The sequence below is a fragment of the Thermobia domestica genome, chromosome 10 (genome assembly GCF_964235325.1).
Source record: "Thermobia domestica chromosome 10, izTheDome1.hap1.1, whole genome shotgun sequence".
NCBI classification, from domain to species: Eukaryota; Metazoa; Arthropoda; class Insecta; order Zygentoma; family Lepismatidae; genus Thermobia; species Thermobia domestica.
Window position 1 is genome coordinate 116600136 of NC_137463.1, and position 19242 is coordinate 116619377.

Genomic DNA, 19242 nt, shown 5'->3' on the forward strand with positions numbered 1-19242 from the left:
ATAAAAACGCCTGAACTCCAACCTCTAACTTTGGATTTCGAACCTTTGACTTACGGTTATTTGTGATTTCACGTTTAACAAAGACAATATTTTAACCCTTTTTAAGTTTTTTCGGTCGTTTTCGACCGATATTGTAGTGTCTTAAAGATTCGAAAAAAAGGTTCGATATGAGAACTAAGCATGCTATTTAGTTCCGTTTATTTTTTTTTTTTATTTATTTTCCAAGAGACGAGGCATTCAAGAAAGCCTTGAAAGCGTCTATACGCTTCCGAGCGTCAGAACATAGGGGGATATGACGTCATCAATTTTTAAATTTTTTTTTTTTTTTTTTTTTTTTTTTTACTGAGGTCTAACTTCAACATTTTTTTGGTGAGCTTCCCTTTATTAATCCTGGAATCCTAACATTTTCCATAAACAATCAGTGGTCCCATTAGTTTTTATGAGAATTTTTTCGGATCTCTTCGTCAACATAGAAGGGGGGTTCAGAGGGACAAAAGGGTAGAAAAAGGGATATTTTTGACAAAAAATCCCACTTTTCGCGATTCTTGCTCCGGTCGGCTACATGATAGAGACATTTGAGTGGTACTTTCTGAAAGCCTACTCGATTCTGAAGAGAACGGCGTATGAACCATCATCCTACAATAATTAGGGGCGTGTCAGAAAATTTTTGAAATTTGTATAGTATCCTTGGGGAATTTCGGAAATATTCGCAGAAGAGGAAAATATTTTTCCCATCCTTAGTACTGAAGATAGGAGATGGGTATTTGGCACAAGCATTAGTACACTATGTAGTATTTTTGAAAGTGATTTCTGGATCTCTGTTTACCCAGGGCCGCACCATAGGGCCCCAAAACAAGAAAAAGGGATTTTTTTTAGCAAAAATCCCTATTTTACTCAATTTTTCCCTCCTTAGGGACGTCCGAGGGACATAAGGGTAATACAATCTGGAAGCCTGCTCTATTCTGAAGAGAATGGTGTATGAATATTGATCCTACGATAATTAGGGACGTGTGAAGAGATTTTTGAAATTTATATAGGGTTTTCTGGGACATTCTGGGAATATTCTCAGAAGAGGAAAGTATTTTTCCCGTCCTTAGTATTGAAGATAGGAAATTGGTATTTGGCACAAGCAATTAGTACACTATGTAGTATTTTTGAAAGTGATTTCTGGATCTCTACGTTTACCCAGGGCCGCACCAGAGGGCTCCAAACCGGAAAAAAGGGATTTTTCAGCAAAAATCTCTATTTCTATCAATTTTTCCCTCCTTAGGGAGGTCCGAGAGACATGCGGGTGATACTATCTGAAAGGCTACTCCATTCTGAACAAAACGACGTATGAACCATAATTTTACGATCATTAGGAACGTGTCAGATTTTTTTAAAAAAATTTGTATGGTCCATTTAAGGGAATTTTTGGACGTTTTTTTTTTATGCTCTCTCAACATGGGTAAAAAATTTTCCCGCCCTTACTATTCAAGACAGGAAATTCGAATTTGTCACAAGTAATTAGTACACTACGTAGCATTTTTCCAAATTTTTGGAGGTTTGTGCACAGACTTGGTAGAGCCTCAGGGGGCCCCAAACTTTGAAGAAGTTTTTTTTGGCAAAAATTCCTGATTTTCCCTCAGATAATTCCCTTCTGGTACATCATAGGGACATGTAAGTGGTGCCGTTTGAAAGACTGTTCCATTCTGAGAAAAACGAGGTATGAACCATGGTCCTAGGGTAAATAGGGATGACACTGTCGCTGCTTATCTGAGACTCAAGAAAAACGCCGAAAAAGGCAAGAATTTAAAAGGGTTAAAGTATGTGTATTTTAAATAAATTATTATTTAAATACATCTTTTTTTTTATCAAGTTTATGTTTTAAAGCTATTGTTCAAAGCCTTTGTATTTTAATAAGCCTTCTCCAAAATCAATGCAAATGAATTGTGCTGGCATCTTTGGAGTTCTTTTAAACTATATATTTGTGGCCAATCCTTTCGACAATGAGATCTCGGAAACTACAGACTCTAGAAAGATGTTTCCACTGATCGATTGCAAATTTTGCGTAGATTGTCCAGTTCTAATTGAATATTTAAAAAATACGTCTATTATTTCTTTATTACATTTTTACGGGTACACTGGAAGTGTTGAAATTAAAAGAAAAACTAAAACATCATATCCTACGCATTATACATTCCAACACCACATTGGTTTTATATACAGGTTGAATATGTCTCAGGCGTTTGTTTCATGGCCAAATAATACTGGAAAAGGAAGGATAACCATTTCTCCAGTTATAAGATGAATCTTTATTTTTGGAGTGTTTTGCCCAATGAACACCATACATAACTGACATCATAATTAATTACGTATGCAACGTATTTGCTTATTACATACTGCATGCAAGAAGGAAGAAAACACTGATTATACATGACTTAGAAACTCCAACCGAAAATAGGCTTAAATTTTGCAAACGATGAAAGATATTGATAAAAAAATAATCGAAAAAATCTCCCTTTGTGATACTCCTTGCCGACTTTTTTTAAAAATATCAAGACGTCTTTCACTTGTGTCTGTAAAGGGACATGCACATATGTTGTGAGGAATGAGAAGGACAGCTCATATGCGAATGATGCGCTGTGTAGAGAGCGCAGGTTCAGCTAGTCTATATATGAAAATGCTAGGTTTATATGTTTGTCTCCAAAGGTAAAAATTAAATGTTTGTCTGCAATCTTTTGATAATGAGATCTTGTAAACCCCAAGTGCTAGAAACGTGCCGTTTTCGCTGGTCGATTCCAAATTTTGTGTAGATTGTCCAGTTCTAATTCAATATTTTAGAAAAACGTGGCCGTTATTTCTTTATTACATTTTTTAGGGGTACACTGGAAATGATGAAATTTTAAAAAAGTGAAGCATCATATCGTATGAGTTATATATTCCAACACGACATAGTTGTATACAGGGGTTTGTTTCATGGCCGAAAATAATGATAATGAGAAACGAAGCATAACCATTTCTCCAGGCTAAAATGAATCTTTATCGTTTTGAGTGTTTTACCCAATAAATACCATATATCACTGGCATTATAATTAATTGTGTGTGTAATGTTTTTGCTTATTACATACTGCATGCAAGAAGAGAGAAAACAGTAATCATATATGAGTTAGAAACTCTAGCCGGAAGTAGGCTCAATCTTGCAAACGGTGCGAGATATTGAAAAAATAATCGTGAAAATCTCCTCTTTATGGTACCCCTTGCCGATTTTTATCAAGATGTCTTTCACTTGTGTCTGTAAAGGGACATGTACAGATGTGAGGAATGACAAGGAGATTCATGCTCTTACGTGAATGGTGCGCTTTTTAGAGAGCGCAGGTTCAGCTAGTATTTATGAAAAGTTAAAGAATTGCTACATAGGATATTTGAATATTCGAATTTTAAGACGAAACCTTCAGGATAAATGTTACACTTCTCTAAACACTACTTCATGTACATTGTCTTGGTCAGTATGCTGTATATATGCTTACCTCTGGTACGAGAATTCCCCGGTTCAATTCCAGATCATGTGTAAGTTTATGATGGATAGCATAGTTTCTGTGAATTTTCTGGTGTTCTCCAGTTTTCTCCAACATTATAATTCCACAAATTAAATATTAATCATCAATCGTCCATCGCTTTGCACTCGTATATACCTTTTAGGGTAAATGGGACGGATGATTGATGTAACGACGTAAAACTAGAAATTTTGTATATATAATCAAACCAGCATCACAATTAAAAAAAAAAAAAAAAAAACCGAATTTCGAATCAGAAATCGTGTATATTCCTTGTCATTTTCAGTGGAAAATTCCCACCCATAGTTAATCTTCTTCATACTTACTAAGACTAACCTCCTTCGTAGTTACTAAGGATGTTATATCTTCTTTAAGAAATCAACAGCAAATGTTTCATCCAGGCTTCCGAAAATAATGGATAACTGTTAGTTTTGAATGATACATCAGCAGCTATATATATTTTGTGGAATTGTTTGTGTGTGCGTGTGTGTACGTGTTCTTGCAAAAGCCAGATTCTGGCCCATTTACCTAACGTAGCTAGGTGCAGCTACCTAGCAGTAGAGCGGTGGTAATACGACAAATTCTTTTTTCATATGGTTAAAATGGATAAACTAGAAATAGGGGAACTGAAGTAAATTGCTAAATTCGGAATTAGAGTTAAGATACCAAATATACTGGTACTAAATAATTGGTCTTATGGATAACTTCTCTTGAGTAGTGTCAAGAAATCACATATACACACTATATAACTATATGTACTTAAATATTGGTGATCCAGAAGTGTTATTTGTCATATCGATTAAAAATATTTCTGAATTGTAGAACGAACACTGAATTTCTTCTTTCTGTGACGTGTGTTCTTATCAAGAAACAAATACTCTCATTTCCTCACGTTTAAATTTAATTTCTACCACTATATAAGGTACAAAGTAGAGCTGAACGAAGTGAAAAACAAAATAGAAAATTGAGATCCTGTGTTCGGAGAAAATCGTAGGGATTATTCATTGGCCTTATTTTGGGTCGCGACCTGAGGAAGAACTTAACTGTCTATTGCTTAGCATTATGATCTTAAGAGAAAAATCAATTATCATCCTCTTAGTATCACACACTTCTGTGAAAGAAAATATTTAACAGTATTACGTGTTTCCTGGATTCGTGGAAGGTCCGATATTTCCAAGTGCTTTCATCTTCGTGGCTCGTGTGATTCAGACGACTCTGTCATGTTTGGAAGCTTTGAAATATGTGCGCCAGTGAGTACCATAATAATATGCGGTGCGATGCATTGAAATGGAATTCTGATCCCCGTTATTTTTTCCTCGTTCCCCACCTGTGGCCGTCCCCCACACCCGCCTGCTGTTACGGAAGTGCTGTATCTTGCTTTGAGCGAGGCCGTGATACTTTAACACGCAAGACGACGTTAACAGCTGAAGAAGCAGGTCACTGCTGCTGCCCAGCGTTGTAGGTTAACAGGGAATCGCTTGGAGCTTCTTGCTTGGCTGTTGACCGCTCTTGGAGGTGTGTTTTTCCAGTAATCCAACTTGAAAGAAAAGCGCAGCGGCTCAGCGATAGTTTTTACAATTGACATTAGTTAAAATAACAGTTGCGCTTTTATTGTACTGTCGAGATAATCATTCATTAATCACATCACAGAAATAAATGCAAGTGCAAAATTGAAGAGAATTTCTTGACAGTCGCGCAATGCTTTCTGCTGTGGATGTACTATGTTCTGTGGCCGTGAAAGAGTTTGATGACCTACTCTCCCAATCGACTGCGGATGGTCCTACTTTAACGTAGAAAAAAAGTAGTTTGTGTGTGTGTCTGTGTGTGTGGTATCTTGCTGTTGCAAAGTGTGAGGATAAATTTTCCTTTATCACCAAAAAATAATTGGAAAGTGGAATCTGTGAGTACTTTTCATTGCTTCATTCATTGGTATATTTTTTGTAAATAGGTTCTTCAATTTTTGTATAATTTTGATACCATAAGGTTTATTTATTATTTTTGTTAACAATAAAATGTCTGTCAAGAAATCGAGAACGTTCTGTCATTTTCATTCGTATTATCAGGATTTTTTAAAAAAAATTTATTCATTGTATTGTTCTTTTTTCTGAATTCGACATATTCTTTGAAACTTTGGCATTCTTATTATATCGTGTTTTAACTTGGAATATTTCAGTACAGTAAGTCAAAAGTATCTTGTCTTCTACTAAAGGAAGTTCCGTTATTAGCCAGTTTTAAAGTTTCTCTAGTTTTGACTGAAAGCATTCTAAAACTTCAACGCAATTTTGTAATATTGTACAGACCATTTTGCTTCATTCATAGTAGTGTTATGCTCTTATTTGTCGATCTTTCATTGGAGGATAACGTCATGCATCCTCAGTATTGATAATCTTACTGTTGTATGCTTCAAATACTTCAGTTGTGGTAGAAAGTAACTGATTAGGATAAATATTGCCATTATTATTTTATTGTGCCACAGTTGGCTCATTTTTTTTTTTAAAAAAAACTGTAATCGGAAATTGCTTTTTAATATTTACTGCATCCTTCTTTGATTTCTTAATCTTAAAAAATCTCAATATGTTTTTTTTTTTTTTTTTTTTTAATAAAAAGAAGGAAATTGACTTGTATGGTACTCTGTCATCGTCCTCAGTTCTCATATTAACATCTACAAATGTTCGACTTCCCATGAATCGCATAGATCTTCCTAAGCTTAACAGCGCAGTTTTAGGATGAAGCTTTTTCTTATTAACAAGTAACAGCACAACAGGTTTTTCAGTTCCATTTTCTTATTTTATTTATTAAGATGCGTATGTTTTTAGCTTTGAACCAACTGTGCGTTCCCGAAGTCTGGTGGATAAGGCACTCGTGTGCTATGTATAGGTTCAAACCTATCTCAGAATACCAAGTTTCAAAGCAAACCCGAGTAATAGTTTGTATTAGTGCTGTTACAGTTATTCGAAAATCCTATATTCATTTTCGTTTTCAATATTCAAACAACTATTCGACTAATTAATCGCTTTCAAGCAATTATTCCAATAAAGAATATGAGAAAAATTCATTATTCGAATTTTAACATCATTATAGCGGGCAGACACCGTATGCGTGGATCAGGCGCATACCCAGACTTTTTTGTTTGGAGAGGTCCAATACAAGCCATTATGTCTATGCAGTATTGAACGGGTATTATTCTGTACTTGAAAAGGCGATAAGTAATTGTAAAACACTTCCATCTATATTTTCAGAAAAAAAATAGAACTAGATGGTTTTTAAGGAGAAAGTACAGATGAAGTGTAAGATCAAATCTTCATTTTGCATTATCATTTCTGTTCAGAACAAGTATAGTTTTATTAAGAAAGTATACTATATGTTGATGTAGGAAGTTTTGGTGGTCTGGACCCGGTGGACCTCCCTCGTGGGTACGCCCCTTGCGTGGGTTTTATCGGGGCTATCCCATTTCCTCTCATTTGCTTCATTATCATCATCACAGTTATCCTTAGCTCTAGAGTGTAATCCGGGGACGTTAAACTAAAAAAAAAAAAAAGTTTAATCTCTCTGTCCTGTTCTTTTTAATGACCTATTGCATACAGAGCTAAGGTTTAATCATTTTGAATAGTTTGTGTAGCTTATAGTCTTTGTAGAAACATAATCCACAGTAATTTCATGTAAGTTTTTATTTATAGGTACAGCTAGGGTGTGAATTTTATTTCACATCTTGTTTCTAATGAACGGTAATGCTGTTAAAATAGATGCAGGCGTTTCAGCAAATAAGTAACTGAATAATAGGACATATGTACGATTTTGATTTTTGTATTTATTGATTACCACTGTGACACACTGCAAATATTATCAATAAAGGATAAGAAGGATAGAGTAGAACTTACATTTAAGAGTTCCATTCCAGTATTTACGTGATGCGACTGACGAAAAACTGAAAGAAGCTACAGGATTCGAACTTTTGGGTCTTTACTTGCGAAACAATAATGTTAATCCTTTATTTTCTCGGTACATCCGCTAATTTTAAAGTTCTTTCACTTCAAAATAAACACTTTGAGTATAGAAAAGTCAAACGAGTAATCATTAATCAGTTTATATGTTCGTTAACTTCTGGTAAGCACAATCACCGATTTCCCTTAATACCATTCGTAAGGGCAATATAAAATACTGCTGTTACAATTGTACCAACCTTTGTCAATTAATTTTTTATGTTCAGTTAATTATTTGTTGCTGTCAACATTATTACATGATTGAGTGCTAGAGCGAGCAAAAAAACAAAAACAAAACAAACAAACAACAACAACAAAAAACGCAATATTCTTTTCTGTGATGAATAATCTTCTTTGTAATGAATACTAGAAGCAAAAGGGACGTTTTTGAGAACTCAAAAGTGAAGCAAAACCTTCTTTCCCTATCCTTAATGGATGCGCACGCTGCAATTGCATGACTTTAAACAAGTCTGTTGTGAGGCGTCTTGAGTTACGAAATAAACAAAACTTCCTTCTTTTTTATTGATCTTTAAAACTTTATACTATATTTTCATTGTAAATATTCGCTGAAGAAATTTCTTTGTTTGTGTGTATGTAGGTGTTAATACATAAAAAAATTACTGAATCATCTTTTGAACCGTCATTTCTGTTCTTCATTTTCGATGAATTTATTATTACACATGCAATCAAAAGATAATTTTACATTTCAAATATGAGTAGTAAAAAACGTTTTTTTTATAATGAAGTTGGGAGATCTATATAGGCCTTTCTAGTTGTCTGTTGAAATTTAGGAAGACCCTGAAAACTTACAGAATCACAGGACTCAAACCTAGACCCTCTGTAACTGGAAGGCAAAAACATGAGCCGTTCATTTACGACTCGAATTGGTAAATTTACAGTACAGTAAATTTACCCCCGTATATTTGTAGATGTAGTGATATTTGCATGATTCCTAAGTAGTTCATGTTTTCACTTTCATGTTTAGAAAAGCTTATTTTCTACTGTATAGTACACAGTCGATATCACTCGCCACATTTGATCGTCTCACATTCCCTTATCATCTATGAAACTCTTATAGTGCTGAGACACAGACCTCTAACGTGAAAAGTATTGTCACAATTTTTATCCAACCTATGTATTTCGAAATTTAACTTCATTCTATTCTTAGAATTATATTCGTAATATGTGAATTATTATATAATACTAGCAGCGTTCACCCCACTTCGCTGCGGTCACCCCGGAACGCAATAAACTTTGTTACTTAGATAATTTTTACTTTTTCGCTTTCAAGTGATATGATAAAAACCATAGAAGATTGCAGTAAATGTTAACATTATATCGCCTGTCATTTATGTTAACCCGCCCCGCTTCGCTGCGGTCACCCCGGAACGCAATAAACTTTGTTACTTAGATAATTTTTACTTTTTCGCTTTCAAGTGATTGCAGTAAATGTTAACATTATATCGCCTGTCATTTATGTTAACCCGCCGAGTGACACGGTCATGCGGGTTGCATATAAATACGTTTATTTTTATACCTATGATGAACTAACAAAGGATTTGTACGTTATGGACACTTGAATGGTCAATTATCTCAAGACACTGGTAATTAAAAATTAAAGTGATATGATAAAAACCATCTAGGGTCCAAATCCTAATAACCCCCCAAAAATAAAAGAAATTGGTTCAGCCGTATTAGCGTGATGAGCTAACAAAGGATTTGTGCGTTCTCTTTTATATAATAGATATAAATACTGCTGTTAACTATTATAGTGAATATGTTAGAGCCTATACAAAAAATTGTGGAAGTTTTTTCGATCTATGGGTACATGATTCGGGAGGTGATTCTACAAGTGAAAACAAGACGGAGTCTCCCTCAACTCATGTTTGACAGTGAGCAGTTTAGCAGTTACAGACTTTCAAAATCTTGGAAAAAAAAAAAAAAAGCTTTTGCGCTGAATATTGCTAAAATATATGCCCATCGTAGACATGCGTATAATCTGCTTTGTGCACAGACTCGCCACGTAGACTTGCAGTGGCGGCGCGTAGGAATTTCTCATCAGACAGAAAAGATTTCTGATAACTCTAGAATGTAAACTTGGTGTAAATAAGCATGTATTGGATCACTGGGTACTTAAAAAAATCGTTTACTAGGTGTGGATGTCTCCGATACATGGTTTTTGAAAATCTAAATTTGACTATCCACTCTTGAGTCTGCAGGTTGACACATTGACTTACGGACGGACAAATACGACGAATACATGAGTTTCTGTATGACGTCAATAATAATAATAATAATAATAATAATAATAATAATAATAATAATAATAATAAACAACTTATGATGGTAAAATTGTAAATGACGTTCATCGAGAGGTGCTACCTCAGACCTCAAAATAAATTATATTAAAGTTAGAAGGGCCTAGAAGTCGAAACTGAAAGTACCGGTACTTGACACTTGAGTATCAAGGTTCCGTGAACACGTATGGTGTGTTGTCTAACCTCAAAGGGGTTTCGCCGTCTGTATTGCCTTGAACCAGTATTATCGACATAGGTCAATTGGCGGTCATTAGTCTTAGTCGCTTTACTAATTCATTGTAATGTTTCTCTTATACATACATAGTATGTGGAGCAGTGGAAATGACGAGAAAGGTTCTGGTGTGAGTATTGGACTTGATATTGCATCGTTATAACTTATATCAACTGGCAGCTCTCTCAAAATACGAGAAGAAGAAAATTTATAATTACAATTCAACTGAACATAAGTTTTCTTTCTTTTTTGTTTTTCATTTTTTTCTTCAAAAGCAAAAGTCTAGATTGCCTATATTAAAATGTAATAATTAACACTACAATTGATACAAATTGAAGTAAAGCAGGGGTTGTATTATCCACGTTTTGTTACTTCCGCATCCTCAGTTCTTACTAGCTTATGAATAAAACACTAATTAAGTTATGCAGATATCTTAATGACATTTTCAGAACTTCCACCTGTACTTGAATAGCTGTAATGTTCGCAAGTAACCGAGTTGGTGGAACGTATACTTTATGTACTGATTCTCAGTAGGTGTAGGATATACGCTGTTATTGTCACACGTAAAGTTGTAGGTGACCGTCTCACGTATAAGTAGCTTAATTTAAGAGATCTGCTATTTTTCGGAAAATTAGTATGTCAAACTGAACTACATTTTTTTTTATTACTATTATGTTGACTACTGGAATACGTATATAACATGGCATTTCAAACCCAAATCTACGAGATGCAATGTTCCAGCTTGAATTGAGATCCAAACCATATTCACTTCCTGGAGTTCACCGGAACTTGAACCCCGATTTCCTACCAAAGACGAAAACTCACAAAGAAAAAATAATTCTAAGTGTTTATGTATAATAGTATTAATATAAAATTGGGAGTACTACTTGATGTTTTTAAAATTTAACTCAATGAATTACTGTAACCAAAATTTAGAAAAATTATGTAGTTAGAAAGACATAAAAGGGTACCAGATGAAGTAATGACCAGCTGGCCAGATTGATGTGACACACCGAATAACCTTTTTACAATTTACCTACAGAACTTTTTCAAGGAGATCCAGCTGTCAAATAACCTTAATATAAATATAAATATCTGTATTATTGCTTTTTTCTTGAAAATATTAGACTATCTCACATATTTTCGTTTGTGTAATCTTGAAAAGCTTCGAAATTTTGTCTCGCAGTCTTTTGTGCCATGTCTTACCTGATCTTTTATAATTAAAGTGGAATTAGTTATTCGACTATTTCAGAACATTCATTTTTTATTTATTATTATTATTACATTTTGTACACATATATTAAAAGTCCATTTGAGGCAGTATAGATTTCCGCTAAATTGTTCATTTTAATGTGTCACAACGACATATAAAAAATAAAAAATAATCTTATCCATTTTTTAAAATAAAGAGGTGCCTATGAAACTAATTTCACCAAAGGTCAGTTCATTTTTATTCAAAAGTAAATTGAAACCTGTAATAAGGATTCACATTGAATAGATTAGTTATGATTTCTATAGTTCTGCAATTATTTAATTTTAGAAATAAAACAAAATCCGTCCACCCATTCGTAAACTAGAAATATAAACTTAACAATTACCAATTTGATAAAAGGAAATGAAATTGCGCACAGTGTGTGATGAATCTAATTTATAAGTATAACTAAATCGGTTATATGGCATATAGTTGCTCGCAAACATACTATCCCTCCAGAGGATACTTTTTGGTGTAATTTTATTGGTTTTTGCGTGCTACATTTGTAGTATAAATATAAAAATAAAAAATCAATAATAAAGATCAAACGAAGTTAAATTGTGACAAATACCCATGTCCTAGACCAGGTAAAATTTCCGGTCGCCAGGTCGCCCTTGGCGACTAGATATTTATAGTTGGCGACTTTTCAGTAGAAATGGTTTCTGCCTAAACTTACAGGACAGCGCAGTTTCTGTTTCGCCCGAAAATATTTTCACTGAGTGAGAGAAAGCACGGAATGTGAAATCTTCAGAATGTTGTAATCCGCCCTTCCTTTACTACCCCCAATCGAAATAGTTTGCTTCCTGGCCATGGGGCCTGTCAAACCAAAGGCTGAGGGGGGATCTCAATTTCTACGTGAGAGATGCTGGCGACCATCATTTTTGGATTGGCAAATGCGTCTGACTTGGAAATTTTGCGCCCTGTCCTAGACGGAATTTGAACCCATGACTGACAGGCTATGTACTCTCTCTCCGTCTCATTTTTTTTTCTAGCGCTTCAAAGTATGTGATTATGCAAAATGGTCTTGTTTTCCAGTTAACTCAATTTATTTCTGTAACAGTTGTGTATAATGTTATCCGCTAAGCTTAGTACTCCGTTTTAGTAATTCTTGCTGATAATTTCTGAATCACTTAGCCAGTATGAATGGACTTAAAGGCACACTTGAAAAAGTATGTAATATGTTCATCAAATATATATACTTTAATGTCATAACTGTATGTAAATTAATATCAATTTTCTAGTAAAGATTCAAGTAAATCGCCTGTTTCATATCTTAAATTTCAGAGTAATTGATGTTCTTTTACACACGCAACCCCCCCGCCCACACACAAGTACTTAAATATATGTAGTACAGAAAGAATTCATAAACTCTTATTATAATGATCGCACGGAGTCGTGAAGCTTAACCTAGATGTATCAATTTCAGCATCCAATAGAACGTGAGGGTGTATCCCAGTCGTCAATCCCCATCCATGAAATATTGCCAGTGTCATCTGTCGCCCTATACGGAGAATATATCCCGAGGGTAGAGTCTTGTCGGATTGCCACTAAGTTTCGTTTCGTTTATTTTTGTATATTTTTGCTATTAGTGTTATTACCGTTTAATTTGAGTAATTGTTAGTGTTCGTGTTATAGTTCTTTAATTTTTTGTCGTTCGTTCGCCATGTCTGCTAAGTTTGCCAATATTGTTGGTGCACTTCTGTTTCACAATTTCTCAATGTGCGCTCGAAAGGCAGCTTCACGAATCGTGCCGAATTCTTCCGATGCATCACACGTGATTGATTGACGCATCACATCTATGATTGATGTAGAGCCCAGGCCTCACGAGTCCTCACGGTCACTATAGCTAAAAGTGTAGTAATCTTTCTCTTACTATATTAAAAGTAAACTCTTCTGAAAAATTCTTCGGTGATGCACCATGGGATAACACAGAAATAGTAGTGAAAACATGGCAAAACATTAAAATGATAGGCGTGGTAGTTCCCAGGGAAAGTTTAGGAGCACACTCACGGGCATCATTGGAGCCAAATGTCCATTAATCGTTCATAATTGTATTTAATGTGACTTTAGTTGAAAATTTTGGTCTTTTTATATGCGTGAATGTTCTTGCTTGTCCAACTATTTTTGTTTTTTGGAAAGTTTTCTTGGCACTGTATTTTTGAGTTTAGAAATTCCAAATAATATTTCCTAATAACTATTACACTAAAAAATATGAAATATTAGTCGCTGCTGTTTTTTCTGTCCAGTTTTGCGAAATCCATATGTTATTTCTCCACATTACGACATCCAAATGTTTTTAACTTTTCTTGAAAACATCAGATTACAGAAGCACACATCGAGGGCAGTTAGATTTCAGTATGTTTTTGGTTTGTTGTTACAGGAAAATTTGTTTTCTAATTCACATCACCTTGACCAGGTTACTGTCACTCACCTTTCGTATACGCATATACTTGCACTGAAAATGTTATTTTAACCATCCGTTCTATTCCATTTTAATTTCATATATATACAGTGCGTTCCACAAATAACACTAAGGCCCGTCTCCTGAAGAAACCAAGACAGAAACATGAAACCTTTTGTAAAGGGACATAAAAGACAACATCACGCTGATATTGAGAACCCCCATGATGTGCGCTCAAGGGTGTTACAGGGAGTAACTACAAAATTTTAAATAGCAACCCCCACCGTGTGGTATCTCGTTTGAAAGGCAATCACGTGTAGAGACCCATTTTGGAAACTACTTGTCGCTAGCGTGTCCCTATGCAACATGGTGACCATTTGTAAAGTGCGGTGGAAGTACACACGTTCCACGCATAACACTAATGTCCATCTCCTGAAGAAACTAAGACAGATAGGAACATGAAATCTTTCGTATCCTTCAAGGGACATAAAAGACAACATTATACTGATAAGGAGAATCCCCCATGAGAGCTAAAGGAGTTACGGGGGGTAACTATAAAATTTTAAATAGCAACCCCCACCGTGTCGTACCTCGTTTGAAAGCTAATGATGTGTAGAGACCAGTTTTGGAAATTGCTTGTCGCTATCATGTCTCTATCCATCATAGCGGCCATCAGTAAGTACGGTCGAAGTACTTGTAGTTACCCCTCGTAACCCGCTTAGACCCCCCTTATGGGGGATTTTCCTTATCAGCATAATGTTGTCTTTTATATCCCTTCAAGGTTACAAAAGGTTTCATGCTTCTATCTGCCTTGGTTTCTTCAGGAGACGGGCCTTAGTGTTATGCGTGGAATGTTCTCGGACCGTACTTATGGATGGCCGCCATGTTGAATAGAGACACGCTAGCGACATGTAGTTCCCAGAACTGGTCTCTACATGTGATTACCTTTCAAACGAGGTACGGTACACTACGTTGGGGGTTGCTATTTAAAATTTTGTAATTACCCCCGTAACCCTCTTGAACGCACCTCGTGGGGGGTTCTCCATATCAGCATAATGTTGTCTTTTATGTCCCTTGAAGGTTACAAAAGGCTTCATGTTTCTATCTACCTTGGTTTCTTCAGGAGATGGGCCTTAGTGTTATTCGAGGAACACACACACACACACTATATATATAAACCTTACGCATTAATATGTGATAATTCACTTATTATATGATATTTGTAATAGAATTTTGATGTGCAGGTAATATCAGTCTTGAAACTGTGTTGTGTCCTTTTCACTTCCATTTGTGAAACTCTAAAAGAATAATGCTCTGTCTTTCTGATCTCATATTTCTAATCTGTGCTGATGGATTTATAAGTTGTTGTATGTATAAATTGTAGATTGTTTTATAAAAATATTCGGTACATAATTTGATTCTATTTGTCAAGAACTTTTCCCAGAAATGAAGCTCCAATTTTTTGTAACTTCGAAATAAATTTATGTTATGTAGCTGTAATTTAAGACATTTTACTGATCAGAAATAAGGATTGGGAGACTTTGTTTCATGTGATTTCCTTGTTTTCAACGGTTACAAGAAGAAATGACCGCATTGTGTGCTCAGAAGGAACAATGAACATGAGATTACTAAAAAGAAATAGAAGTTGCAAAGACCAATTAACTACTACGACATGGCATGGCATCGGTATTGTTAACTTGAGAAAGTTAAGTTTGAGTTTCTTCCAACGCGAGTTGTTAGTTGTTTTCCAGTCTTTAATGCTAGGGTTATTCCTTTCAAAAACACGTATATTTTTTTTCCCAGGCAATACAGTCATATTTAAAAATATTTTGTTCAAATATCATGTCCACTTGTCGGTAGATGTTTTGACTCAGGCAGATACCTTACAGGGATAAGTATACCTTTATTAATGCTGTTGAATACCTGTGCCATTCTTTGGTCATTGATTTATGTAGGCAATTGTTTTATTTTTTTTTTAAATATATTATAATTTTAATACATTGTATTTACTGATTTCTTCTCACATCCATTTAAGTGTCCCATGTTTCGTCAAAATTATTGTTATACATGATGATAATATTTAATAATCTAACTTAATTTATATTAATGTTATAAATAACTAGCTTAAGTGCCTCTTCTTTCCACAGGGAGGATGAGTTTATGGAAAATATTTGAACGCCTCCCTTAGAATACGTATTTCAGTGAAAATGTAATGATAAGAACACAATATATCCTATTTTGGGCATAAATTCTGAACATTCCTATCATCCTCAGGATGTGCCCTTTACTTTAAAGTGACATGATAAAAACCCAGCTTCAGATAGGTATTTACAGTTGCAAAATTCATTTCAAACGGGACAGGCCTTCTCCCTTGATGCGGTCACAAACAACAGACAACGTTCGTTTCAATGTGCCGAAAACAATTATAAAAATTGCCTCCTTTAGAAACAAAAATTTTTGAAACGCTGGGGCACATGTCCATTTATTTTTGATAAAGAGTTTATTACGAGTGTTAGTTCTTAGCTTAAGGGGCTCGCGAGATTTTTCGTTTAAATTTTGATCTCTATATTCCCTTTAGGGTACGCCTTCGAATCAAAAGTGACATGATAAATACCTAGCTCGAGGTAGGTACTAACGCTGCGACACATTTCTGTTTATTTTTAAGGAGAAGTTTATATGCTAAGTTTCATCTTCCTAATTTAACGGGCTGGTAAGATAGGCCTACTTAATTTTTCGCATAAATTATGACACCCCCCACTTCTATGGATTTTCAATCAAAGGAACATAATAAAAATTAAGGTAGTTTGATAATTATATTCCAAAAATGATTTTAAATGGTTCAGCTATTTTCCCGTGATTCGATCACACTCAGGATCATTTTCGTTTTTACACTTTAAATTCATTTTGGAAAAGCAAGGAACATTTAACTAGACTTCAAGAAGAACCCAGTGTAATCATATCATAAAATTTCTAGTTCATTTGCGAGAAAGAAAAAATAGCTCTATAATTGAGTTGGCTAAATGTAACAGTGTTGTAGGCACCTAACGCCGTTAAGTACGAGTCCTCACGTTATCAGTTGCAGTTCCGTACGCAGAATCTTGTCAATCAAGAAGGGAGGAGTTCAAGCTCTCAGGTTCATTTAATTTCAGGGGTTTGTACCTAGGTATATACCTTAATATGGTAAATGTGTATTTTTGCATAATACCTTGCTGTAGAGGGGCTGGGATTTAAACTCGAAAACTTCTTTTGCGTACGCCACTACTGCACTTTACTATTACTGTTATTATTAAAACTATTCAAGGTCCTTCTTGTAAATGTATATACAGTACTTAAGATTCTTACCTCCATTTGGATATGGTTGCATTTTCGTTGGCTTTTGTGAGTGAGTTAATCAGTTAATACGGATTAGTAACAACCAGTGGCGTATTTAGGGGGGGCTTCCGGGCTTAAGCCCCCCCCGAAATCTTACTATAGTAAAGTATATGAAATATCTTGCAGAATTTCCACATTTTCAGGCAAAGCCCTCCCCGAAAGTTAGCAAAGCCCCCCCCCCCCGAAAGAAAATCGTAAATACGCCACTGGTAACAACATTTGCAAATCCTTTATTTTTAAATTGGTGCTCACATGTGCAATTGCCAGCAGAAGTATAAACCCACTCTGTAAATGTTCTTTGCCAGTAGCTTTAAGAACGAGAGAACTAGGGTTTACTCCCACTTACAAAAATGTAATTATTTACATGCTATCGAACTTTTCCCTGATGAGTCCTTTCGTTCTGAAATTATTAGTAATAAAGCATACACATACACTTATTTGTCAATCAGTTACAATATTGCAGTATTTTCTTTTCGTTTTTATAATTAAGAAAGCCGAGTCCATTAATAAAAGTGATTTTATACAAGTTCTGAAAAATGTGCAGTCTTATTCATTGGCGGCTCCTAACTTTCACAGAAAGGAAATCACATCAGTACTAAAAAAGTATAGTGTTATCGCTTCGTGTTAATTTGGAGAAAACACCTAGTCCATTAGTTATTTATAGCAGTAATTTTCTTCATATGTAAACGCCGTTTTCATATATAATTTAAACAGTTCAGGTTTGATTTTGTGAAGGAAGATATGGTGCAATGTGGTGTCTCAGTGAATATGATGCAAGATAGAGAAAGGTTGAGGGCAGTGATCCGTAAAGCTGATCCCAACTAACTGGGAAAAAGTTTTAGAAGAAGAAAAGGAGGAGGAGTTAAGATTTTTTTGTCTTGTTTCGTCAAAATATCTTCTTCACTAAATAAAACACAATAACCAATTAGGCATTCCACAGTCATAAATCCGGTATCTGTCTTAGCCGGTTCATAGCCTCATTATTGAACTTAATTTCAAATATCGATAATTCACAAAACAGTAGACAATGCAGATTGACCCATATGAATCCTAAGAAATAGTGCATCTGATGATACCAGGAGCTAGAGACATATCATTTCTCGAGCTGTGCCGTCCTACATTAATCTGAAATTCACTTTTCATTGAATGTTTTCGTTTTCTGATTGAAAAAAAAGTCGTTTATCTGGCAGTTCTGTCTTTCGTCTTCCGAAGATACAGTTTTTGATTAGCAGATGACTGTTGATATTAGAGAACGATAATTTATGTTGTATTCTGATTGTTTCGTATTCATTCTCTTCCCTTCAAATAAATTCAAAATAGGATAATCCCACCCATATTTGTTATAATTATACATAGGTTTCCTTCGGTGAACTTTTCAGCCTGATTACTACAAACGGAACATAATATACTGATATGCTATATTATAGTTAGTTAACTCGAAACTTATTTTATTTTATTTTATTTTTTCAGTTTCTATATGACATTTTATAAATTATGCGTATGTCTATTCATAGTAACAAAAATTAGTCATAAAGTGTGAGAAGAAAGTGTAGTGGTCTTTAAAGGAATTATGCAGAATGTAAATGTAGTTAGATCTACATGGATCCGAGAATTTTAGCCGGGTTAGTTACATATGCATAACTAACTAAGCAATCTCGACAAGATTTGTCCAATAGTAATGAGTAATCGCACTAATTAAATGTATTTGAAATTATGGTGGACATTACTTCATCATTGGTAGAACGGGTCACCAATAGTGGTCAGGATTGAAAGTTCAATCCCTGTCTATATAAGTGTCTTTGTTTTCTTGGGCTGCTTTCGTTTCCTCCTGCTGTCATCACTCTGAATTTGCTCCACCATTTTTAAGGATACAGAGCAAAATCACGACCCATAGTGTAAGTTATGTGACCATTTAAGCAGTCGTGATGTGTTGGCACGTCATGCAGAACGAAGCACAGTATGTTTGACGTATCGGAACATCACGACGTAGCTCAGTTGTCACTTAGCGTTTGTATTGACTGTTTTCAGTTTTTATTGCCGTGATTAAAATTGAAATTGACTGTGGCAGACAGGATAGAAGTTTAATAAATGCCTAGTGCGAGATCACTAGTAAGCAAAGAAGCCAGTTGAGTGGTTAATGTACTGGTAACTATTATTGTTTTGACATACACT

At 34.9% G+C, this 19242-nt stretch overlaps 1 protein-coding gene across 8 annotated transcripts in view; it reads left to right on the forward strand.

Annotated features, from left to right (window-relative positions):
- LOC145662670 (putative fatty acyl-CoA reductase CG5065) overlaps positions 1-19242 on the forward strand; it is a 323802-nt gene that overhangs the window by 167535 nt on the left and 137025 nt on the right. Inside the window, exon 1 of one of the 8 annotated variants that reach the window (XM_081728479.1) lies at positions 5002-5436. The exons of the other annotated variants lie outside the window; for them this stretch is intronic. The gene's annotated coding sequence lies outside the window, so the exon portion shown is untranslated. Of the gene's footprint in view, positions 1-5001; positions 5437-19242 lie in introns of those variants that run through there. 8 annotated transcript variants of the gene reach the window in all.